Raw genomic sequence first — 25,583 nt, 5'->3', positions numbered from 1 at the left:
CTGTGTAGGATTCAGAGAGCTGACTCAGTCCCCCAGAGTCCCACCCCGGGCAAATTCTGGTCCTCATAAATTTCATACTGGAGACAGAAAGACATTACATTCTTCTACTTCCGTGCCAATCATGACCTATTTCTGGAAACTCAAAGGCTGTGCCAGCTTTGATGGAGGTTCAAGCAAGCAGCCTTGATTTACCCTGTGCATCTACCTGGCTGCAAGGTGAAGCCTGGACGCTAGGCTCCAGAAGCAAGGTGGTGTTTTCTGAAAGTGACCCTGCCTGAGCTGGAAATGTCAGGACCTGTCAGTGTTGGGATCTCGCTTCAGATGTCTTTATGTACTTGTTCCACATCGGCCAGTAGTAGGAGCTTGGATAAATATCTTTATGTTCTCTTGGAGATTTTGTAGTTTTTGTATTAGTGAATGAATGCATTAGTGAATGGCAGATATAGGAACTTCTGTAAAAATAGTTATTTTTAAAGTGTATTTATTTTGAGAGAGACAGAGATAGCACAAGTGAGGGAACAGCAGAGAGAGAGAGAGAGAGAGAGAGAGAGAGAGAGAGAGAGAATGGAGAGAGAGAGAGAGAGAGAGACAATCCTAAGCAGGCTGCATTCTGTCAGCACAGAGCCCAGCTCGGGGCTTGAACCCACAAAGCTGGGAGATCATGAGCTGAAACCAAGAGTTTGAGGCTTAACTGACTGAGCCATCCAGGTGCCCCAGATGTTTATTTATTTTTGAGAGAGAGAGAGAGAGAGAGAGCATGGGGAAGGGGCACAGAGGGAGGGAGAGAGAGGATCTGAAGCAGGTTCCATGCTGACAGCAGAGAGCCTGACTCAGGTCTCTAACTCATGAACTGGTAGATCATGCCCCGAGCTGAAGTCAGATGCTTAATGGACTGAGCCACCCAGGAGCCCCTATTTTCTAGATTCTTAATGTTCAGAGAATCGAATAAAAATTTAGGTAACTAAATGGCAGGACCAGTAAGGGTTTGTATTGGCATGGGGATTACTACTGCTCTCTTTGACTATGGAAGTTAAAAAATCAGTGTACTTATAAAGTAGGGAAATAAAACCACTGTCCTCTATGTACATTCAGTGGACATACCTGTGCTTGAAATGTGCAGGGCATTGCACTTGGCTTATAGGAAATGCAAAGCCGAACCCAAAAATAATACCTACTCTCAAGATATGAGTAGTCCACTGGGGGAGATAGACACGTAAACACACTGTTACCCAAGGCAGTCAGGTTTCAATCCGGAGAGTGGTTGGAAATGCGAGGGACATTATTTTAACTGTCACAAATGCTGGGGATCATCTCTTGGCACAGGGCTTGGGCAGGTCCAGGGATACTGAACATCCTGCAGTCTTGGGAAGTGTTCCGTGCAACACAAACTTGTCTGGCTCAAAATGCTGAGTGTCTTAAAGGAGGATCTGGTGCAGGGAAAACACAGGGCTGGGTGGAGAGGCTGGAGCTTCCAGGGAGACGACACTGAGCTGATGTCTACAGGTGTGTGTGGGGGGCTGTTTTGACAGGCACAGCTGGCACCGGGATATCATAGATGGAGGGGGCAAGGTGAGCCGACACCAGACGTGAGAACACACAGGGCACAGTCTCAGGATGACAGGTAGTTCAAGGTTTGGGGAGTAGAGAGAAGACTGGAACCATATAATAGGTCTCGAAGTGCGATGCTAAGAAGTTTGGACTCTGTTTCCTGATTGGTGGGTAGGCCCCGGAAGGAAGTTCATACACAGGACACAGAGCAAAACTGCTTCGGAAGGATGAATCTGGGAACAGTGTACGGGATGGGCCGGACCAACCTGCTCCACCACTTGTGGAGTCTGCTGCTCACTTTATTTCACCTCTCTTAGCCTCGGATTTCCCATCCACAAAATATCTAGCACACAAGTTGTTTTAAGGTTTAAGGGAGACCTTATGTAAAGTGCCCAGCACACGTTGGTAACGGCGGTCATTATCGTTTGTGGCTTCAGGCTTATTGGTTTCTGCGTCCACCACTACCAGTTGCTGAGCCCTAAAGCTGCCCATAGATACAGGTAAATTGCTGCGGTTTGGTGCAAAGGTGTGTTAGCCACTGGTGGAAGGGATGATTCTGGTCTTTTCCCCTTGACCTTCCTCCCACGGGGGAAATAGGGGAGGCAGAGCTGCAGCCCATAGCCATGCCCCTGTTCCTACATGGGCCGTCCCTAAATCATGAAGATGCTCTTGGAGTGGTTCAGGACCTCAGAGGTCAACTTACATCCCCGAGTGAAATTCAGACGGGGGGCGGGACTGACCTGCTGTCACGCAGCAGAGCAGTGTGATCAGAGTTGGGACCGACCCAGGTGTCAGAGCCCCCAGCACTTGCACTGTCGCTGGTGGGGTGAGGAGAGAGCTGGTGGCCGGGTGGTGGCCCTCTCCCTGCCTTACTCCTTATGCCTGGAAGGTGAGAGGTCCTCAGCAGGAGGAGGGGGACGCTTCAGTCACAGGGAGCACGAGTATCAGACAGAGGCCCTCCCTTTTAAACTCTCCGTGGCTGCCCTATATGGGCAGAGTGCAGACTCAGACTCAGATTCTTCAGCATGGCCTCCACGCCCCCCTAGTGGCCTGTCCTGCAGACACAGCCCATCTCTCTGCTCCTCTGCACGCCCCTGCTGGCTTTCCTCGAAACCTTCCTGCCCTCTGCGGACACTAGCACTTTTCTGCCTTATGTCCCCGCGTCATTCTCTCTCCCTACAGAAATCCTGTGTATCTCAGTCCATCTCAGCCTCCTGGAAGCCTTCCCCCGTCCCCGCTTTGGGAAGGGCTCCCTCTGCTGCCTCCGAGCACTTGGCCACAGCCTGACCTGGCCAGCCTCGTGTCACAGAGCGTTGACTAGCACCTGCCGTTTGTCTCCGGGGCTCTATGCTCCTCAAGAGTGAGGACTGGTCCTTGCTCAGCATCCCAAAGGCAGCCCTTGTTCATGCTGGCATTCTCCGGGCCCATCTCAGTGCCTTGCAGGTCCTCGCCAATGATTAATACTTCTTCACCGGGATTACATTTTTCTCTCCTCCACTGTAGGATACGTAGTAACTGGCCAACAAATCAAACCTTTGTGCGATTTGAGGACTGAATAAGGAAAGACTAGCACTGGGGAGACATTTATTCCCCCAATTATTTACAAGAAATACCAGAGGCCTGAAGTTATAAACATCAGCTGGCAGCCCAGCTGATGACCCATGTGTCCCAGCTTCCTAGAGTAGCAGGGGGGTGGCCTTGCTGATGACCACTCTCCAGAGACGGGCAAAGCTGGCACCCTGCAGAGCTGGGGGGCAGGGGGACAGGATGGAGGAAAGGAGGCTTGGGGAAGCACTGGCTGCTGTATTTTTGGAAAAAAGAAGCCAGCATATTTCAGCTTGGGCTTTGCAACACCCTCTTCCAACATTTTCTCTCATAAAAGCCAGTAATAGAATCGTTAATGCTGCTTTTTAAAATTTAGACAGTTCCTTTTACCTGAGCAATTCTGGGGCTTGAGGACCAGTAATCTGATGGCTTGGGAAGTTACTCTAATAACTTTATTTTTGCAAAGTGAAAGAAAACGGCCCGGTTGTTGTTGTTATTAAACCAGTAGGTGTTTTGTAGATAATTACACAGTAGGCTCAGAGTCAAACCAGAGCTCCAGCTCCAGTTCCCAGTTAGAGCAAACCCCCACGCCTGCTCTGGTCTGGAGGTCTAAAAGCTGTTGACCAGATCTTCAAGAAGCAAGTAACACCGTGGCGTGCCTTGTGCCAAACTCTCAGGCCTTTGTCCTTCCCCGAGACTGTCCCCTGAGAGTCCCTGAGGAGGAATGGTTTAGGAGGGTGGCTGACTGACCCACAGTGGAACTTTGTGAGTGGTCCTTACCCAAGGTGTCAGGCCTGCAAACACTTTGGGTGCTGTTTCCATCCGCAGCCCTTTACTGGTTCCCCTTGAACCACCAACGTGGCGGGCCAGGATTCTGGGTTTATGAAACTAAGAGGAGTTACCCAAAGCTCAGTCGTTTTAGGCTCCATTTATTTGACCAACTGGCTCTTCACTGGCAGTGGGGGGAAAAGAAACAAGCTGAGGTCATCAGACACTGGCATAAGTCACCAAGAGGTGACTAGAGGCCGGAGAAGGGGCTTGAGGTCGGGGAGGGATTTTGGAGAGGGGGAGGGACTTCTAGCCTTGGTTTCTCTAAGGACAAACCTGTTAAAGTTGACCTTTAAACACAGCCACCTGATTTCCAGGCCAAACTGGCTTCTCCCTTGCAAAGCTTGCCATGGACTGTGCAGCTGCGTCCCTCAAGGCTGTTGGAAAAAAGTCATCTGTTCTAAAAAAAATAATAGTAATCCTGTTTTGAAGCCTCCAGTACATCCCACCATGCAGAGCGAGTGTTGTAGAAGAAACACGGGTCTTTGGGCTCTGTTTCAGGCCATTAACTTAATGGCCCTGGCGCTTGGAAGGTCTGCTGAGGATAAGAGTTACCCTGTACAGAAACATTCATCTGGCTGCGAACACATTCTCGTGCTCTGAGTAATGGTCATTTGAAGTAACGTGTGGGTTTTCTCCCGTCTGATTGTTGTGAACATTATTTAGGCTCCTTTGGAAAAGCGGTAACAGCCCCGAGAAGCTCGAAGAACGACAGACTTTTCCTTTCCTCCCAATCAGATGGGGTATGAGAATCATTTTGCACAAGTTGAGGACTGGTACCCAGCCATCGCAGCTGAGAAGATAATTAGGAGATAATGTCAGTGGCAGAGACGGTTGTCAGAGCAGAGTGGTCTCCTGCCGCTCTCTGAGTGCTGAGTATGGATGTGGGGAGGGCAGGGGGAGCAAAATCCTCAGCGGAAATAAATGTGGAGGAAAAGCCGACGATTGCTTTGCTGCTAAGGAGGTGATCGTCTTGCGGCAAAATAGTCTGCCGACGGCACACCCCACCAAGTGCCCGCGTCGCCCCCTGCTCCCCGAACTCCCTTACATAGACGTGGGCAGAGGCGGGTGTCACCAGCTATTACAACGCACAGCTGAGATAAGGAGGCAGCTAATTGAATTTAATTCACTGAGGAGGCAACCAATTTTGTGCCGAAGCTTAACTTCTGGATGGTAAATATTTTGCACTTGGTGCTCATCTCCTGAACACTGAATGGCAATTGTTTTTGCGAGACAGATTGTTCAGTCAAAGGGCAGAATGGTGGGCAGTCAGGGAGCGTCTGGCAGGGGACCCCAGGTCTGGCCTTTAGCCCGTGTTAGTGGGTTGGCCTATTCTCCCCGTTGCCAGGGCCTGCTGCCTGAGGGACACATGCACAACAGGGACCAGGGTCTGTGAGGCAGCCTTTGTGATGAGGCCCTAGATCCAAATTTAGATTTGCCAAAGTAAACAAAAATGCAACCCTCCCACTCCACTGTATGTGACAGATAGTAGGACATTTGGAATGTTGTGTGTGTGTGAGCAGTGCTTACTTATGGAAAAACTGTTCCTTGAGGTTTTGGATAGTATGTGATGCAATGTGTTTCTTCCTTCCTTCCTTTCTTTCTTTCTTTCTTTCTTTCTTTCTTTCTTTCTTTCTTTCTTTCATGTTTATTTGTTTTTGAGAGAGAGAGAGAGAGAGACAGAGACAGAGACAGACTCCGAAGCAGGCTCCAGGCTCTGAGCCGTCAGCACAGAGCCCTACCCGGGGCTTGAACCCACGAACTGTGAGATCATGACCTGAGCTGAAGTTGGATGCTTAACTGACTGAGCCACCCAGGCGCCCCAGTACCATGCATTTCTAAACTTTGTCTGCCACTATCGGTCTGTGGTCACCAGCTGGCTGTGTCGCTAGTGTTTCTCCCGGGTGGAGATTGTTTCCTCTCCCCTTTTCTGTTTCCTTCCCACCCTTGTTTGTTTTATTTCAGAGCTGACTTGGGATAGCATCTCAGGTATCACACATTTTCCTCCACATTTTCTCTGATTGAGTACTCTGCACAGTGCTTGGCCCATCATGGATACTCAACAGGAATTCGTGGGATGAATAAGTGAAAAAACCAAAACCAAAACCAGAACCTGTTCTGTGTTTTTCTTTCTTTCTTCAAGGAACTAGACAGGAGAGGTGGCTTCAGTGACTTTGAGTTGTGATGGTTATTGTGTGATCCATGAAACCCTTATCTACAAACTTGCAGAGTCTCAGGGAGGGTTGTTATTCTTCATTTGCACCTGGGAGCAGCTGTCTTGTCGTCATGGACCCCAAGGGGTGGCGTTCCACTGCCAAAGAGCCTGGCAGTTCACTTGAGTTCCTCATACTCAGAGGGGTCCTGTCACTTATGACAACTAGTTTGATGGCGTTTTTCTTCATGGCTCACACTCAAGAACCAAGGAATGAATGCAGATACTCACACAGACCAGTCCCAGTGTGGGATAGTCACTGTCTGAAAACAGATAGGGGTGCCTGAGTGGCTCAGTCGGTTAAACATCTGACTTCGGCTCAGGTCATGATCTCACAGCTCTTGAGTTCGAGCCCTGCCTCAGGCTCTGTGCTGACAGCTCAGAGACTGGAGCCTGCTTCGGATTCTGTGTCTCCTTCTCTCTCTGCCTCTCCCCGACTTGCAAGTTGTCTCTCAAAAATGAATAAACGTTAAAAAAATTTTTTTTTGAAAACAGATAAAACAAAATTAATTATAGCAAGAAAATAAAAGAAACAAAGTTCATTCTGTTAGAATGAAACTCAATGAATTTATAATTTCTCAGATATTTTCCTTTGAGAAGAACCACTTATCAGAGATGGACTCTGATGAACCAAGGCTGGAAAGTGATAACTACGTAGTGATTGTAGCCCAACCAGGGATTGGGAGAAAGAGGAGAATTTAGTTGAGCAAAGTCAGAAATTCCAGTGGGATGTTTTCTGTACATCAATCAGACTGGGAGAATCGAGGTGGCAGCTGCCTTGGGGGCTGAAAACCAGTCATTCTCAAGGGGTCCAACACGGACTTTAAGGGGTAGAGAATGTATATTTCCTGCAATTATTTATATTTTTTACAAAATGGAAATATTTCTCTTTTTTTTATAAAACTTTATAAAATGTAGTTGTTTTTTTTTAATTTTTTTCCCATTTATTTATTTTTCGAGAGACATAGAGAGACAGAGCACAAGTTGGGGAGGGGCAGAGAGAGAAGGAGACACAGAATCTGAAGCAGACTCCAGGCTCTGAGCTGTCAGCACAGAACCTGATGCGGGGCTCGAACTCACAAACTGTGAGATCATGACCTGAGCCGAAGTCAGACGCTTAACTGACTGGGCCACCCAGGCGCCCCTAAAATGTAGTTATTTATTTATTTACTTATTTAAGATTTTAACTTTTAGGTAATCTCTGTATCCAATGTGGGGCTTGAACCCACCACCCTAAGATCAAGAGTCACATGCTTCACCGACTGAGCCAGCCAGGCACCCCATAAAATCTTTAAACGTTATAAAAGTAAATAAAATTGGAGGTGTATATCCATGTAATCTTACCTTGTAAGACCACTTTGAGTGGATGCTGGTTGGTCCTGCCATATTCCATTGGGGGTCCCCTCAGTTCACCTGAAAACAGGTCTCATATTCACAACCCAAGCAAGGGGCGATGAATGTCTCCGTAGATCCATCTGTGTGGAGTAATTCTTTTTTTTTTTTTTAATGTGTATTATTTTTGAAAGAGAGAGAGAGCACGAGTGGGGAAGAGGCAGAGAGAGAGAGGGAGACACAGAATCCAAAGCAGGCTCCAGGCTTTGAGCTGTCAGCTCAGAGCGTGCCCCGGGGCTCGAACCCACGAACCGTGAGATCATGAGCTGAGCCGAAGTCGACTACTTAACCGACTGAGCCACCCAGGCGCCCCTGTGTGGGGTAATTCTGAGGGCCCTCAGGAGGTGGAGCCCTGGGTGCCCCCAGAGCACATCAACACACACCCTTGGTCCAATCTCATTAGTCTCTCTGTACTTCCTAAGGCCATCTCTCAAATAATGTGCTTGCACTCAAATGTTTGCCTCATGGTGTGCTTGGGGAGCCCTACTGCATTCATAACCACCTCCTAGATTTACACTGTCTGCACCCAGGACCAGGGAAGGGCCATGGCTTAGGGCACTCCTGCCTTTCTGCCTCATTTTTTTTCTCTCCTACCCAAGGCTCCCTGCGCCTCATCTCTCTTCCTTCTGCTGCTCAGCTCTCTGGTCCAGAGCCCATCTCTCTGCGCATGGAGTCACATTCGCACCCAGCATGTTTTCGTGTTTATTTTGGTAACATAAGTATTTTGTAGAGGCACACCTTAATTTACAGCTCAGTATGTACACATTCAATCATCATTTGCTCAAGCACACATGTCGATCTTCATCGTATCAAGCACAGGGCAGACCAGAGGAATAGGTCCTGTGTCTATCCTCAAAGCAGGGGAGTAGGAAGACAGAGACAGACATTTATGAAATAGGTACAGTATAGTATGCCAAGTGCTATTATAGACATTGGGGTGGAGAGTTGGAGTTAGGAATTTAGAATGCAATAGAAACAATGTAATGCTTGTTGGCTTCCGGGCAGATATAATAGGTTGAATAAAGACACCCCAAAGATGTCCAAATCCAGATCCCCAGAACCTGTGAATATATTACTTTACATGGTAAAAGAGACCTCATACATAATTAAATCACACAATTAGAGAAGGGGAGATTAACTTGGATTATCCAAGTGGGCCCAACGTAATCACAAGAGTCCTTGTAAGAGGGAAGTAGAAATGTCAGACGCAGAGAGAGAAAGATTTAAAGCTGTTACACTGCTACCTTTTAAGACAGAGGAAGGGGCCGTGAGCCAAAGAATGAAGGCATCCTTGAGAATCTGGAAAAGGAACCATCCCTGCCAACAGCATGATGTTAGTCCAGTGGAACTGATTTTGGACTTCTGGCCCCCAGAATTATGAGTAAATTTGTATTGCTTTAAGCCACTAAATATATAGTAATTTGCTATAGCACTAATAGGAAACTAATGCAGCAGGTTAACTGTCACCAGATAAAATAAAAACACCCAGCTAAATTTGAATTTCAGATAATGAATAGTTTTTTTTAAGAACTTTTCTTTGTTTAATGCTCACTCATTTGAGAGAGAGAGAGAGAGAGAGAGAGAGAGAGAGTGGGGGAGGGGCAGAGAGAGAGGGAGACACAGAATCTCAAGCAGGCTCTAGGCTCTGAGATGTCAGCACAGAGCCTAATGAGGGGCTTGAACTCATGAACTGCGAGATCATGACCTGAACCGAAGTCAGACACTTAACCCACTGAGCCATCCAGGCGCCCCATGACTTTCTTTTTTTTAATGTTTTATTTATTTTTGAGAGAGAGAGAGAGAGAGAGAGAGAGCGCGCGCGCAAGTGGGGGAGGGGCAGAGAGAGGCGGACAGAATATCTGAAGCTGGCTCTGCACTGACAGCAGTGAACTCAGTGCGGGGCTTGAACTCACAAACCCGTTAGATCATGACCTGAGCCAAAGTTGGACACCCAACCGACTGAGCCACCCAGGCACCCCAACAATGAATAGTTTTTTTCGATACAATTTTTAATATATTTTTTTGATGTAAGTACGTCCCATGCAATATTTGGGATGTACTTCTACTGAAAAATTATTTGTTATTTATCTGAACTTCAAATTTAACAGTGTGTTTCATATTACTGTTTGTTAAACCTGACCACCCCACCAGTAGCTGAATTGGGGGGTGGCCCCATTGAGGGTAGATCTGGGTGTGCAGGCCTTCTGGGACCTACCATCAGGTTCCCGACCCCTTGGAAAACTGAGCCCTCCTTATCCTCAACTACCTCCAGTGTCCTGGTCCTCTAAGCCCAGCCACGGGCCAGTCCTGAGGATGAAGCAAGAGAGGTCTGGATGCTAAGCAAGGCCCCCCAGAGCTGTGGCAAATTCTGGATCTTCCCGCAGCAGCCCTGGGAGAAGACACTGCTTGCCATAGGAGGCCCATAGCGCTCCCAGCAGAGTGCTGAGACTAGACTGGTGTGAGACTTTCCCAATCCGCTGGCCGAATGAATACATCATTGAGAAGCCAGCAAATCTGTGAGGAGAAATGGCCATAATCATCTTTGTGGTTTAAGAAATACAAATTTAAACAAGAAAAGAACATTTTTGCCTATCAGATTAGCTAAAATTTGAAAGATAATAAGGGCAGCTGACTTTATGGGTGCTTAGGTCATGCCGGGCACTTTGGGAGGGATTCCCTGATGTAGCACCCACAGCAACCTTTGCTGCTGGTTCTGTCATTGTCATTCCTCATAGGGACTGAGGCTTAGTGACGCTAAGCAGGTGGCGTAGCCATGAGGCGGGAGCAGGGCTGAGGCCCCACACCCCAGCCTGCACCCTTCCCACACACCCTGGGGTAGAGGGGCTGGAGAAATGGCTGCAGCCTTTCGGTAAGGTAAGTCAACAATACCTAACAAAATTGAGATGCATACCCTCATCAACCCAGAGTTGCTCATCAATAGGGGCCTATTAAAATAAATTATGTCACATTCATGCAAATGAGGTGTATTGGGAAGGGTGAGTATGTGCGTGCATGCACACATGCATGTGTGTGTATGTAAAGAGAGGCCATGACGACATAGGAGCATCGTTGAGAAAATAGAAAGTTGTGGAACAGGATTCCATTTTGTTTTGGTAAAGTGTCCATATATAAGTATCTATACTATTTTAGCTATACTTTCTACTTATATTTATCTATATTATCTATACATTTATGTCTCTATATCTAATCACAAAATCTGTAATGAACATGTATTATTTTTGAAGTCCAAACATTACCATATTTGAGTCTCTCTGAACTTCTGCTCATTCTTCAGAGTCCTTGTCCCACCACACAGCCCTGGTTCAGTTTGCCTCAGGGCCTGGAACGCTGCTGTCCCCAGGACCTAGAGTGCTGCCTGCCTTCCTCCCCCATGATACCCGTTGAATTGTCCTTTTCCTTCAAGATTGGCTCACTGTCCACCCACCACTGCTGTCTCTCCTCCCCGTGAGGTTCCCAAATTTGCAGGTTCTGGGCAATCTTGTCTCAAAAGCATCTAGATCACATCCACAGGCACAATTTTGCACTTTTGTAAAGCCCTCTGTGGTACCCTCACCGTGTCTTGTGTAAGCATTAACAGACTGCAAATATCTTGAAAGCAGGTGTAGATCCACTCCTGTGGACTTCCCTTCAGCTTTCTAGCAAACCCCAGGGCAGGTGCTGGCCATTGCTGAACAGAGAGGCAGAAACATAGTCAAGAGCTACTTCTACTGTGCCCTTGCCAGATAGGATGCGAAAGAGCAGTAGAAAGGTTTCCCTGTAATCATTTATGGTTTGCATCTCTTGGTCTGTATTTCTTGAATCTATTAACCTATGAAGTTAAAAATAATTTTACAAAAGCAACACATTGTAGAAATATTGAAAAATACAGAAAAAAAACATTAAAAAATGAAAGTAAAACACTTTTAATTCTACCCCCTTATCTTCCCTTTTGATGAAACATATAAAGTAAAATAGGAATAGAAAAGATCCTCTTGCTGTCCCAGAGTTAAACCCTGTGCATTAATGACTGGGCACAAAGCAGGCTAGACTTTTGTTTCTATGCATACACTAAATGTAATATCTCTCCATATTAATAGCTATCTATCTATCATCATCATCTTGGTAGAAACAGAAGCTTGTATTCTCATATTCTCAATAGTTCGTGTGTCCAGAGCCCAAGGAGTTTCTACCATGCTCTCTCCTTTGTATCTGCTGTCAAAAAACTCTATGAAGTATGAAAAGATGCTCAGGGGGTGCCTGGGTGGCTCAGTCAGTTAAGCATCTGACTCTTGATTTTGGCTCAGGTCATGATCTTGCAGCTCGTGAGATCGAACCCTGTGTTGGGGTCTGCACTGACAGTGTTGAACCTAGTTGGGATCCTCGCTCTTCCGCTCACTCTCTGCCCCTCCCCTGCTCTCACACCCGTGTTCTCTCTCTCTCTCTCTCTCTCTCTCTCTCTCTCTCTCAAAATAATAAACATTATTTTAAAGTTAAAAAAAAAGAGAAAAGGAAAGATGCTCAACATCACTAGTCATTAGAGGAGTGCGAGTCAAAACCATGGGATACCACTTCATTCTGATTAGGTTGGCTATTTAAAAAAAACCCAGAAAGGGGCACCTGGGTGGCTCAGCTGGTTAAGCATCCGACTTCAGCTCAGGTCATGATCTCACAGTTTGTGAGTTCGAGCCCCGCATCGGGCTCTGTGCTGACAGCCTGGAGCCTACTTCGGATTCTGTGTCTCCCTCTCTCTCTGCTCCTCCCTTGCTCATGCTCTGTCTCTCTCTCTCCTTCAAAAATAAATAAAAACATTAAAAAAAAAATAAAACCCCCCAGAAAATGACAAGTGCTGGCGAGGATATGGAGAAATTGAAACCCTGTACGTTGCAAGTGGGAATGTAAAACAGTGCAGTCACTGTGGAAAGGGGTATGATGATTCGTCAAAATATTTTACAGAATTACATGTGATACAACAATTCCACTTTTGGGTACACACCCCACAGAAGTGAAAGCAGGAACTCAAACAGATGTTTGTGCACTCGTGTTCACAGCAGCATTATTCACAGTAATCAAGAGATGGAAGCAACCTACGTGTCCATTGAAAGATGATTGGACAAACTGAATGTGGTACGTACATGTGATGGAATATTATGCAGCCTTAAAAAGGAAGGACGTTTTGAGACATGTTACACATGGATGTGCCTTGAAGGCATAATGCTAAGTGAATTAAGCCAGTCACAAAGGACAAATATTGTGTAATTCTTCTTACATGAGGTTCCTGGAGAAGTCAAATTCAGAAACAGAAAGTAGAATGGTGGGTCCAAGGACTGGGCTGGGGGCTTGGGGGAATAGGGAGTTAGTGTTTAAGGACTACAGAATTTCAGTTGGGAAAGATGAAAAAGTCCTGGAGATGGATGGTAGTGATGTTTGCACAACAATGTAAGTACTTAATGCCACAGAACTGTGCACTTAAAAATAGTTAAAACAGTACATTTTCTGTTTTTTTAATTTAAATTTTAATTTTTTAAAAGTTTATTTATTTTGAGGAAGAGAGAGAAAAAGAGAGAGAGAGTGACGGGGGGGGGGGGGGGGGGGAGGGGCAGAGAGAGAGGGAGAGACAGAATCCCAAGCAGGCTCCCTATTGGCAGCGCAGAGTCTGAGGCGGGGCTCGATCTCACGAACCACGAGATCATGACCTGAGCCGAAATCAAGTCAGATGCTCAACTGACTGAGCTACCCAGGCGCCCCTAAGTTTTATGTTCTGTATATTTTACCACACACACACACACACACACACACACAATGGCTTTGTGAAGGAGTCAAGGGTGGTGTTCTGTCCCTCAGGACTGGAACTTGGGGTGGTTGGCTTCAGAGCCCGATCTTTAGCCTCATGCTGTACCCTCTTTCTGGTAAAAGACAAATCCATTGGCCAAGTAGGCGACAACTCTCGGTAGCTAAAGGCAGGTTCTGAAACGGTGAGCACCAGCGGAGTCTTGCATTCACGGGACGTGGATAAATCCCGTGCATTTTGACCAGTTCTGCCTTCCTGAGCCCTTCAAAGGGAATTTTTAGGCAGAGATGACAGAGGTTCCCTGTACTTTTCACAGCACACTGTATCACTACAGCTGCCGTCACTTCTCCCCTGTGGCCTCCCTCCCTTCTCTTAGAACCCACTGCCTTTTTGACATGAAAAATGTACTATAATGAGTCTACTGGCTAATTAATTAAAAGGGAAAAAAATCCCAATCTTCAAATATGAAATGATTAATTACATAAGCATTAACGCCTCTGCACCCTCAGAACGGCACGTCTTTAATTTAAAACTTTTCCAGCACATTATTTTCTGCCGACGTGCGTGTTTTCTGCCGGTACAAGGCCGGCTTCTCGTACACCCCAGTCCATTTCACAGCAAATGGCCCCAAATGGTGTTTATCCCGTTCATTAGGAGACTGTATCAATTAAGCAGGCCTGGATGAGCTGCCTGTCCAGGCCTGCACCCCCTGGGCCCGCGTGACTGTGTTCACACCCACAAGCCGCCTGGGACACCCCACGCCCCTCCCCACTGCGGAGGGGCCACCTCACCGCTTAGGGGCCCTGATGCTTTTCACAAGATCAGGGCAGAGCTCTGAGATCAGGAAGTGTTGTTGTGTGATGCTTACACTTCATGGATTTTAAAAAGTGTATTGTTTGGCTCAGACACCTGACTCCAAGCTGCTGGCTTCCTGAATCTTTTAGTTTATTTTGTGTATTTTGTTTTATTTTGAGAGAAGGAGAGAGAGAGAGAGAGAGAGCGAGCGTGAGTGGGGGAAGAGCAGAGAGAGAGAGAATCCCAAACAGGCCCTGCACCACCACTGCAGAGCCCGATACAGGGCTCAAACTCGAACACCGTGAGATCACGACCTGAGCCAAAATCAAGAGTCAGATGCTTCACCGGCTGAGCCACCCAGGTGCCCCTGGTTTTTCGTTTTTAACCAGAAGAACCTTACCCCTCTCTTCTTCCCCTGCTTCCCAGCCCGCACTGCTTGAGAGGTCTTTGTTCACCTTACTCAGGCCCCCTCTGCTTGACCTTTGTCCCTTGCAGGAAGTGAGGTCAGGGCTTCAAGGCCTGCTCCACAGGAGCTGCTGGGGTCTTAGGCCTGGGTGGGCAGCAGGGAGGCCTGTGTACTGCCCCTTCCCTTGTACCTGTTGTCTGTGGGCCGAGACCACTTTTCAGGGGATTCGCCTAGGCCCAAGAGTGGCGCTCGAATCCGCTGGCACCAGCTGGTTGCTGACCAATCAGCACGTGAAACATTTCTCCGAGGAACAAGGTGCCACTTCACAAGCGGAAGTGTTGGAACGCGCTGAATTCCTGGGTGGAGTGGTTGTCTACATCCGGGCGGCAATAGAAGAACTTGTTTATACTTCTGGCTGTAACAACCATAATCTGACGGGAGAAGCCTACAGAGGCAAAGCTCTACGTGGCTCAAAGGTGGAGATGCTAATGGAGGACACATGCTGAGAATGACACTTCCACTTTCCAGAAGCATAAAATGGTATTTTTTTCCCATAGAAATTGTGAAAAAGAGAAGCTATTATGGTTCAACATTTAGACGGGCATTAAAGCACTTTGGGTCTGAATTGAAATTATTACTATTTTTTTTACTCCTGTGGCCTGAATTCATTAGCAAATGAGTGGGATTTCCTACTTTTGGGATTTGAACAAACAGGAAGGTTGTTCTAAGTGTCTCCTTTCTCTTTCCCACTTTTTTTTTTTTAATGTTTATTTATTTTTGAGAGAGAGATACAGAGTGTGAATCGGGGAGGGGCAGAAAAGAGGGAGGCGCAGAATCCGAAGCGGGCTCCGGGCTGTGAGCTGTCAGCACAGAACCCGACGCGGGGCTCGAACCCACGAACCTGGAGATCATGACCTGAGCCGAAGTCAGACACTTAGCCAACTGAGCCACGCAGGTGCCGCTCTTTCTCACTTTGATCCCCTTAAATCTGAGCTGTCCAATATCGCAGCCATCAGCTGGATGTTATCCAAAGAAATATTAAAATAATGTAAAGTTACAAATTAAATTCATCAGCTCTGCCAGCCACATTTCAAGTGATCGACAGCCGCACGTGGCTGGCACAGACCTACAATATTACCCTCACCACAGAATGTTCTATTGTACTGCTAATCTACCTTTATTATCAAAGCTAACTGTGCATTTTGGAGTAGTAGTTATTCAACAGCATTTTTTTGTAGCCTATATGTAATTTAATTAACAAGTCACTGAAACACTTAGTAGTTTTTCCCCCCTAAATCTCATCTTCCCAAGACCCCCACCGCACACAGTGACCCTACTGACTCAGTGCTCCAGCTACAAGGCTCCGTGAAGTTGTTTCTTATGTGGTCCTCCTTAGAAACGAAAAGTTCTCCATAATTTTCTAAATCATAGGTCTGCAAGCCCAGGAGAGGGGTATAAACGTCTGATGGCAACAGACCAGCATCCTCAGCCAACTGCCTGTGTCAAGGCCATTGCTGCTGTCCCCTTGCCAGCTGCCTCAGGGACCACCTCAGATCCTAATTGGCCTGACTCCACCCATTCCCGTGACATCCTGTTATTGGCCGGACAGTGTCAATGTGGCAAAAACGTGGCCTGAGGCCATAAGGACAAAACTGCCTTTGTGCCTGTGAGGTGCTGCTAGATGGCTGTGGGCCTCCGGTGGTGGCCATCCACTCAGGTTACACATGGCTCTATCAGGGGAATTGAATGGAAAGTGATTTCTTCGCTACAATATTTGCCGTTGGTGTAAAAGTAGGTTTGGTCTTTTTTGCCTCGTTTTTAATTCTGAAGCATAGAATCCTTACGGAGAGTACTTATTCTTGCATCATTTAACTTAGAATCCTAACGTGCCGCTCGCCCCGACGCTTGCAGGATAAATGGCACTTTTACAACCCACCGGAAATTAAGCGCTATTTGACTGGCAGCATTACAGCTCTCTTGGAAAAGCCTGTGGCCACCGCTCTCAGTTCTTGAATGTGATCAGCCCCCAGCCCTCCCAGAGCTTGCAGGAAGTCGGGCCCCTGGCCTGGTTAGTATCCCTGCTGCAAAACCTTGTCCTGGACACTAAACGTTATTGGCTGGACAGGTTTTCAGATCCAAAGGCAGGTACCTGTGTGAAGCCTCATCAGGCCCTCCTAGGGAGGGAATGATGTGGGGACCCGTGGCACTCCAGGGGCCTCCTAGACCTTCTCCAAGGCTGGCCCTGGGATTGCTACCTGCCTTGTCCATTTCTGGGCCGGGGAGGCTTCCCTGTACCTGTTTGTGTCGTGGGTAGAGTCTGAAAGGCCCTCCTGTGGATGAAAACCCTCTGCAAATGAAGTCTCATCAGCCGATTGAAAAGCAGTAATACTCCATTGTTTCTGAAAGAATCCTTGCACTTAGAGGCAGAGGAGAAATTATTACAGAACTAAGTTATTAGATCCATTCCATGGAATATTTTTTAAAAACCAAACTCGTTTTCCCGAGAGGAGATTTAATGCAATCTCTCTCTCGTTTAAAACACCTGATGTCACCACTCTGCCTCTAGCAGCAGGCTGGCTCCCGAAAACAAGGGGATATTGCTGTGATGAGAACATGGCCGGGGGTGTGTGCCAGGCAGGACAACGCCAAGAAGCCAAAAACAACAAAAGGAAAAATGATGAAGTGAGATCCACCCAGATGGTAAACACAGCACCAGAGCTCAACAAACACACACACGGCCCTCCTATGGTGGGAGGAAGGGGGGTAGCAGCCGGGCAGGTCAGTCTAGAGATGAACAGAAACTGCGGGGGGTCCGGGAAGACTGGGCATTAACTGGGGTGATCACCACGGTAAGTCCGGGAGCCCCCGTTTGGTTGGATCTCTGCCCCAGCCAAGGCTGGGGGATGGGTGTATCAGAGAAAAGGGTTAACAGGATCTGGCAAAAGCCATCCTGTCTGTCCCGTTGCTGCTGCAAACTATCAGCAATGGTAATAGCAGCTACAGTTTCACGAGTGCTTACTATATTCTAGGCACTCAGTCCTCACAGAGTAGATACTGTCCCCATTTTATAGACAAAGTAAGTGACAGTGAAGTTAAGTGAAAAATCCTGTGGCAGGTACACAAACCACTAATTAAACCCTGGTGAGACTTAGCATCACAGAAATTTCAATTCACTGGGTTAACAGGGTCCTCGTGGCACACGATGGAGCAAGAAAGGTGCTTCTCATGATTTGGTAGCAGTTGTTACAAGCTTTTTAACCTATCTGCTGTGTTCAAATTCAGTAGTTACCTGTGTGATTCATATTAGTCATTTATTTTGATTAAGGAAAAGGAATTGGTTTAGAGAGACACTTAATGTAATCTATTCTTAAAATTGTGGAGATTTTTGTAATGCTCTCAATGTTTCTTTTTAGTGGGTGTGGGAGAGCTGGGGACAGGAAGGAAGGTGGGGTGTTAGAAGGCAAACATAGAAAAGATTCTTCATAAAAAAAGAAAACACGTCTAGAAATGATTGCTCCATAAACAAAACATGAGTGCACACAGTAATTTCATGTTCTCGTTCCACCCACTCAGTTGTTCTTAATGACTCAAGAACAGAACTGCCTGGGCAGATTTACAGGCTCTGCGTTCCTGACATCTGTGCCGAAACAAGGCTACGGTTGTGTGTTCGCAGGGCGCTCACTTCTGCTCGGGGGAGAAAACACAAACACCTTGATTTGAATTTTACCTTTACCATGATTTACATGAATAGAGATGCAGTTGTTCTCCACTCTGGATCCATGGACTGTTAGGATAGAAGAATAGGTGCCAGGAAAGAGGACAGGGTACCCTTGAGCTTGGGAGTTGAATGGGATGTGATGATAGCACGCAATCATGTGCTAAGAACCACGTCTTCTCCAGCTCTCCTCACTGTTAGAAAGCCAGGCTTCCACCTAAGTCTCTAGCTGGAAATCTTTGGGTTGTTTGGATCGGTGCTTTGGCAAATTCTTCTTCTAGGTCAGAGTCAGTGGAGGGCAGGGTTGTGGCTGGGGGTTATAGGCCCAGGGCAAGTGGTGCTTGACTTGGGCTTCCCGAGTTTCTTAGCTGTGATTTTGGGAATGTCATACTCTCTCCCCTTTTTTCAAGGGGGGAACTGCCTTCCATTAGACACTTTTCCCAGATGTATAACTTCCTCCTCCCCTCCCCCCACCCCGCCACCCCCATGGCCTTGCTTCCCAGACTGTAATAGTGATAGTCAGAGCCTGACCATTTCTTGGAAGAAGACCTCCAGGCTAACCTCTCTGTGCCTCCACCCCAAGTCGGCCATCTAGAATCACCTGGCATCCTGTGCCCATGTACTAGTGAACACAGGCTGGAACCTTGCTACTGGATAACACGATAATCCTATGATATATATCCTTCATTTCATCTCTGAGACATGAGTGGGGAAGTCACTTTCCCGAGGTAACTAAACTTGTCAGTGGAAAGAACTGGGATTCAGCCCTAGGCTGGTCTTATGTTCTGGCCAAATGTTCTAGCCAAGTACCTGTCACCCTCTTCTAGAAGGTGATCTGAAGTTAGACCTGTGACTCTGTGTTTCTGTGTAGCAGAAACTAGAGAGATGTCACATCTCTACCGTTTAAGAATCTAAGGCGGAAGGAGAGGCAAGTAAAATTATGGATCTGGCATTTGAAAATGATGTGATTTTTTATTTTCATGCTGATGTTAAAAGGTTGGCTATTATTTTAGTGGGATACTCCTCTCTTTGGCCTTCAAGATTTCAAGATAGATTCCACATCTTTGGGGGCTGTTTTCATACTGGGTTCTACCTGACAGTTCTGATCTGTTGTCCCACAGCCTTACCTAATATTTACCACTCTTGGGGAAAGGAGAAAGGAAGAGGGAAATGCTACAGGGAGATTGGGTGGCGTTTGAGGAAATGGAAAGATTTTTAGGTTACAATTCTAATTGAAACCAGCTAACTTTCTACAAGCACAAAATCCAATGGACTTAAAATTCTAATGCTTTATATATCATGCTAAATTAATTTTTGGTTCATATCAGTGACTAGGTTCAGTTTTATAATTTTTGCTCAATAATATTTTCCATAGAGACGTCTATATATTTACATATTTTCTCTTGATTTTTTTCACACCATCTTATTTAATTGTTGCAGTCACCCTGTTAAGTTGAAATTTGTATTCTGTGGCCGAGAAAGGTTGAGGAACTAGGATACATAAGTCCAGTGCAGAGCTGACACCTGGACATGTTAACTTTTATTGGCTACGGAGCACCCATGTTTTGATACTGGTTAAAGTTACGTAGGTTTTTCTAAAGACAGAAAGTTCTACTACCTGAAAAGAAAATGGTCCATCAACATTTACCTTCTTGAAACCCAGGTTTTTCATTTCTCTTTTCACTTGATCATCAGTTTCCATGGCCATCAGAATGCTCATGTAAATAACTACCCAGGATGGTCACTCATTTCTCACAGCAATGCGTGGAGGTGATGTTTGTTCTTTTGTTCGTTCGTTTGTTCATTCATTCATTTCTCCAACAGCCCCGTGAAGTACCACTATAATTAACCCTAAGGGGCAGAAGGACCCTCAGGTGACCTTTCCTGTGGCTTAATACTTGGAGACTGTCACTCAGTAGGCTCCTCACATCTATGCAAGGGATGATAAAAGAATATTATAGGGGTGCCTGGGTGGCTCAGTCGGTTAAGCATCTGACTCTGGCTCAGATCACGATCTCAAGGTTGGTGAGTTCGAGCCTTGCATCAGGCTTTGTGCTGACAGCTCAGAGCCTGGAGCCTGCCTCTGATTCTGTGTCTCCCTCTCTCTCTCTGCCCCTTCCTCACCTGCACTCTGTGTCTCTCTCTCTCTCAAAAGTAAATAAAAACATTAAGTTTAAGGAAAAAAAGAATATTCTAAATTAATTGGTAGTTTGGGGTATAAGTATACAGAAACATATGAAAATTCTAATTTTTATGCCTTTTGGGGACTTTGTATTATTTGTCTGTGTGTATATGGACTTACAAAAAGGTTACTAAGGCTCGTTGTAAAATATTGCAACGCTGCAGGCATTCAGGGCACAGAGTGAGAATCTCCAGGAGTTAGGAATCACCCTCTGACCCCCACTGGAGAAGGCCACTTCTTTCATTCTCTGTACAAGACAACATTATGTTATATATGCTAAATTTGAATAGATGATGTTAATGTAAAGTTGCATGAATCTTATTTTGGATTTCCACTTTTTTTTCTATGCATAATTAAGTATATTTAAAATGATTTAAAATAAATTATGAGTCATACCTCAGCCTTTCTTAACGAGAGAGATGAAATGTGATGTGTCAAAATTGAGTTAAATCCATAATCTCTGCGGATGTGCTTTTGACTTGCACATAACGAGAAGCAGGCAGACGAAAGTGAGGCGGCTTCACACACCATATCGACATTCAACAACGAGAAGGTCAGAGCAGGGAGTTGATGTCAATATGTTCATCCTCTATTGCAATAAAGCTGTCCCAGCAACTGCAACCCCAACTGCCTTTTCCCCTCCTACGGGTGAGAAATGTGCCATTCAGACCCTTACTTCCTCCTGTGAAATTACAATGCTTTAACACAGGTTTCATTGTTTTCCGATAATATCGATATAATCTAGATTTCAGGTTTCAAAGACAAACTTAAACTCACACACCCCATAGGGCTTTGTTTGACAAAAAGACTACGAGACGGCAGCTGAGATGCCTATTCTGCCACATGAAAATTACCAAATAATTGCATGGCAGGTGTCATCGTTCTGAAAATCATAAAATGTGTGTAGGTCTCTCTTTTGTTTTCCAGTGTTTTACTGGGGATGCTTTTCTTGGGGACATCACTAGCTGTTTTGAACACTGGGGAAATGTTTTTCCTCTGCCTTCCTTTTTGCCAAAGAGAGGATAGATAGAAGCCACAATAAAAAACACATGACACTATTATAGTCCATTTCCCACCGGGGAAACTACATTAGAATGGGCGAAATGCACAGGCACAGACATGCCTCCCCAGCTTAGAAAGTTACTCAGTTGGTAGTTTTGGCAGCAGAAGAACCATAAAAGTGGGGAAAGCGGGGCTTCCTGGAGGCCTGCATGCCCGAGACGCCTTCCCCAGGGTAAATCAGCCCAGAACAAACGCTCATTACTCAGACATCTGTTCCCCACTGGTGACACCGAGGCCAGGTGATATATGAACCCTTCTGAAGACAGGGAAAGATCGAAGGAATCGGAGAGAGGAGCCCACAATGACCTCCCTCAACTACTACAGGGCCTGCATGCTTTACAACTTGGCCCGACCCACCAAGCGTTCATTTTTAAAAAGTCACTTCTTGGAAAAGCGGAGAATTTAAAAAAATTAAGAACTATTTCACACGGAGGCAGTTTCTATTTATATCCAGCACAAACCAATTTAAAATTTATACTGGTCTTCCATCCACTCTCCAGTGCTTTCACAGAGCAGCCTGCCAGAGGCCATTAGTGCACCGTCCTCACAAATGGAGAAGCGGCAGTGGTCTGATTCCCCCAGAGCCAGACTGGCGTTTGAACTTGCCCGCTTGCACGCTCTCCTAGATCGCCTGATGATTGACACGTCCGTGTGCACGGTGAATTGTGGTCACTTCCCCTCAGAATAGGATCCAGCGAACAACCTGAAGGGATCACGATATAAAGAAAGATCATGCTTTGGTGTTGGGTGGGATATGCAAATAAGAATGAGAATAGCTGGCTTTAGTGCTGTCAGAGTGCTGTGTTTTATTTGAGAAATGAGACAAAATCTTCCTATGATCAGCCACTCCATGTGACATCCCAACCCACACTCTGCTACTGACATTTTACCTCCCACTGAACAGCCCGGCTGTTGTAACATTTTCAGGATTCTTAATTTATGTCTTGCAGGATCTAAAATCAGATGGCAGGAACTTTAAGAAAATAACCAGTGTTGACAGGCACCTTTATACTTCAAGAAGCTGGTACACCTGAGTGCTACTAAGAGTTGGGGAATGTTTTCTACTTATTTCTTGAATATATGTCCAGAAGACAGTAGAACGGAAACAAAGAGCTGTCCTAAATCATTTAATTTTCTCTTTTCAATCCATACTCTGTGAAACACCTTTCCTTCCACCTGGTATTTTTTAACAAGCTTATGCCCCTTTCTTACTATGAGTCATTCCAGCATTTAAAAAATTAATTGATTAATTACATTAATCAAGAAAAGACTTCTACATATCATCAAGAACTGTGGAAAAATAAAATGAGTGAAAGGTAAGATCAGCAAGTTAACATTTGTGTAAGCTTTGTAACTTACTGACCTGTTGGGGCACCTGGGTGGCTCAGTCGGTTGGGCGTCCGACTTCGGCTCAGGTCATGAACTCACGGTCCGTGAGTTCGAGCCCCGCGTCGGGCTCTGTGCTGTCAGTTCAGAGCCTGGAGCCTGCTTCGGATTCTGTCTCCCTCTCTCTCTGCCCTTCCCCCACTCACGCTCTGTCTCTATATAAAAAAAATGAATAAACGTTAAAAAAAATTTATAACTTACTGAACTGTTGATTCTCAGAACACTAGTGAGGGGAAAATATGGTGATGATGATGATGATGATGATTCCTACCTTACAGAAGAGGCAAGGGAAGCTCAGAAAATGGAAATGAGTAGTTGCAAACCCCTCAGCCTTGAAGAAATCGCAACTGCAACTCAAACCCAAATTGCATGTTCTTTCCACGATACCACACTGTTGCTTTGTAAAAGCAGCGACTTTGGATGAGCTGATCATATGAATGTGCCTGAAACCTTTGCTCTTAAGAGCACTGGCAGTGCTGAACACTTGGGGTTCTCGGGCTTATACCTGGCAAAGTCGGGATGCTGGTATATACCCGAGATCTGGAGCACTCAGCCTTCATCCTCTTCAGAATGGATTTATGTCTATTCTCTGTCACGTAGTGCTTCAGAGTACGGGTTTTGAGCCAGATGACTAGGTCTGCTACTAACTAGTAGCTGACCTGGGCAAGCCACTTAACTTTTCTGGGCCTTTTCCTGTATTATAAGATGAGGATGATAATAACACTTGCCTCATAGGATTGTTGTAAAGATTAAATGAGTTTATTTGTGCAAAATGCTATATAAAGGTTAGTATCATCTATCAGTTTTCTACATGCTTTCATAAATGCATTATAATATGCTTGTGAAAACCTGCAGTTAGACGACAAAGCTAAGAAAAGCCTTGCTCTATCCCTGGAGGTAGGAAACTAGTATACTCCTTTCATACAGTACCTTGCACATAGCAGAGGCTTAAAAGACATATTATTTTTTTGAGTATAGTTGACACAATATTACATTAATTTCAGGTGTACAACAGAGTGTTTGGACAAGTTAATATATTATGCTATGTTTACTGCAGGTGTAGACACTCTCTGTTCCAAAAGATCACTATTACAATATCATTGCTCTATTCCTTCTGCTATGCCTTTTATTCCTGTGACTTATTCATTCTGTAACTGGAGGCCTGTATCTCCCACTCCCCTTCACCCATTTAGCCCAACCTCCCACCCCTCTCCCCTCCGGGTATTTATTTATAGGTCTGATTCTGCTTTTTATTTGCTTATTCGAATTTTTTTACATTCTACTTATGAGTGAAATCATATAGTATTTGTCTTTTCCAGTCTGACTTATTTCACTAAGCATAATACCTTCTAGATCCATCAATATTGTCACAAATGGCAAGATCTTTCTTTTTTACGGTTGTGTAATATTCCATTATAATCTATCTACACACACACATTCCTTATTAATTTGTCTATTGATGGACACATAGGTTGCTTCCATATTTTGCCTATTGTAAATAATGCTGCAATAAACGGGGCTGCATACATATCTTTTCAAATTAGTGTTTTCATTTTCTTTGGGTAAATACTAGTGGAATTATTCAATCATATGGTATTTCCATTTTTAATTTAAAAATATATTGAACTAAAGTGAATACTACTGGAACTTAAAATGGTAGTCCTAGATCTTCCAAGTTCAAGGTCCAAAGTTTTCTTTTCTTTTTTAAAATTTATTTATTTTTTTTGAGAGAGAGAGAGAGAGAGAGAGAGAGAGAGGAGAGAGAGAAAGAGAGACTACAAGTGGGGGGGGGGGGGGCGGGCAGAGAGAGAGGGAGGGAGAGAGAATCCCAAGCAGCCTCTGTGCTGTCAGCACTCAGCTGCATGGGCGGCTCCATCCCGGAACCATGAGATCATGACCTGAGCTGAAATCAAGACTTGGAGGCTTAACTGACTGAGCCACCAGATGCCCCTCAAGGATTTTTCAAGTATTTTCAAGTATTTTTAGTCTACTTTCCCTCTACTCCCCACCTCATTCATCTCAAAGGGCAGAGGCCTGAAAAAGGATGAATAACCAACCAATTCCCATAAAACTCAAGTAAGAATAAAAACTAGTTCTGAGAAACTTTGCAAAATATACATCCTGGTGCTTGAAGTTTAGGTCACTAGGTGTTTCTTCTGCACAAAGCACAAGAGGTTATCTTTATATTATTGGGGCGAAACCCCTAACAGCCAGCCCTCTGTACTAAAAAGCTTTCAGCAAAAGATTCCACATTTTCTTATTTGCTCCCCGACTCCCAGGCGGCCGGAGAAGCCCGGCGGACGGGTTCATACTCCGACTGAGTGAGAGCTGGACGCTTCACCAGGTGACCAAAGGAAGGAAGGAAAGAAATAAGACTGAGCAAATTAAGTTTGGTAAAGGAAGAGAAGCCTTCAAACCAAGAACCAAGTGGCAGCCCCCCAACACTCGCTCTCCCCGCCCCTCCCGCCCAAACCCCGCCCAGGGCCCGCCCAACCCCGCCCAGGGCTCGCCCCACTCAACCCCGCCCAGGGCCTGCCCACTCAACCCGGGCGAGTCCCGTAGCCTCCATCCTGGTTTCGTGGGGCGCTTGCGCATTTTTAAGGCGTCTTGGCACTGCCCGAATCTAAATGTGGGTAAGGGGCAGGGAACTTCGTGGTTTCTACAGATCCCCCTCTGGCGGCTTTCTGCACTCTCCAAGAGCTTGTTTTTTTGTTTTTGCCTTTC

The 25,583-nt window shown here is 45.8% G+C and overlaps 1 long non-coding RNA gene across 1 annotated transcript; it reads right to left on the bottom strand.

Annotated features, from left to right (window-relative positions):
- Positions 1-19,750: 19,750 nt before the first annotated feature.
- LOC132691814 (uncharacterized) lies at positions 19,751-25,499 on the bottom strand. Its single transcript, XR_009616005.3, has 3 exons — positions 25,405-25,499; positions 22,837-23,014; positions 19,751-22,176 (listed from the first exon to the last, which is right to left on the bottom strand). It is a non-coding gene; the product is annotated as an uncharacterized LOC132691814 (long non-coding RNA).
- Between the last annotated feature and the right edge of the window lie 84 nt (positions 25,500-25,583).

The sequence above is a fragment of the Panthera onca genome, chromosome A3, assembly GCF_046562875.1.
Source record: "Panthera onca isolate mPanOnc1 chromosome A3, mPanOnc1 haplotype 2, whole genome shotgun sequence".
NCBI lineage: Eukaryota > Metazoa > Chordata > Mammalia > Carnivora > Felidae > Panthera > Panthera onca.
Note: the sequence above shows the minus strand (reverse complement) of the source record. Positions and strands in the feature narration are given on the sequence as shown.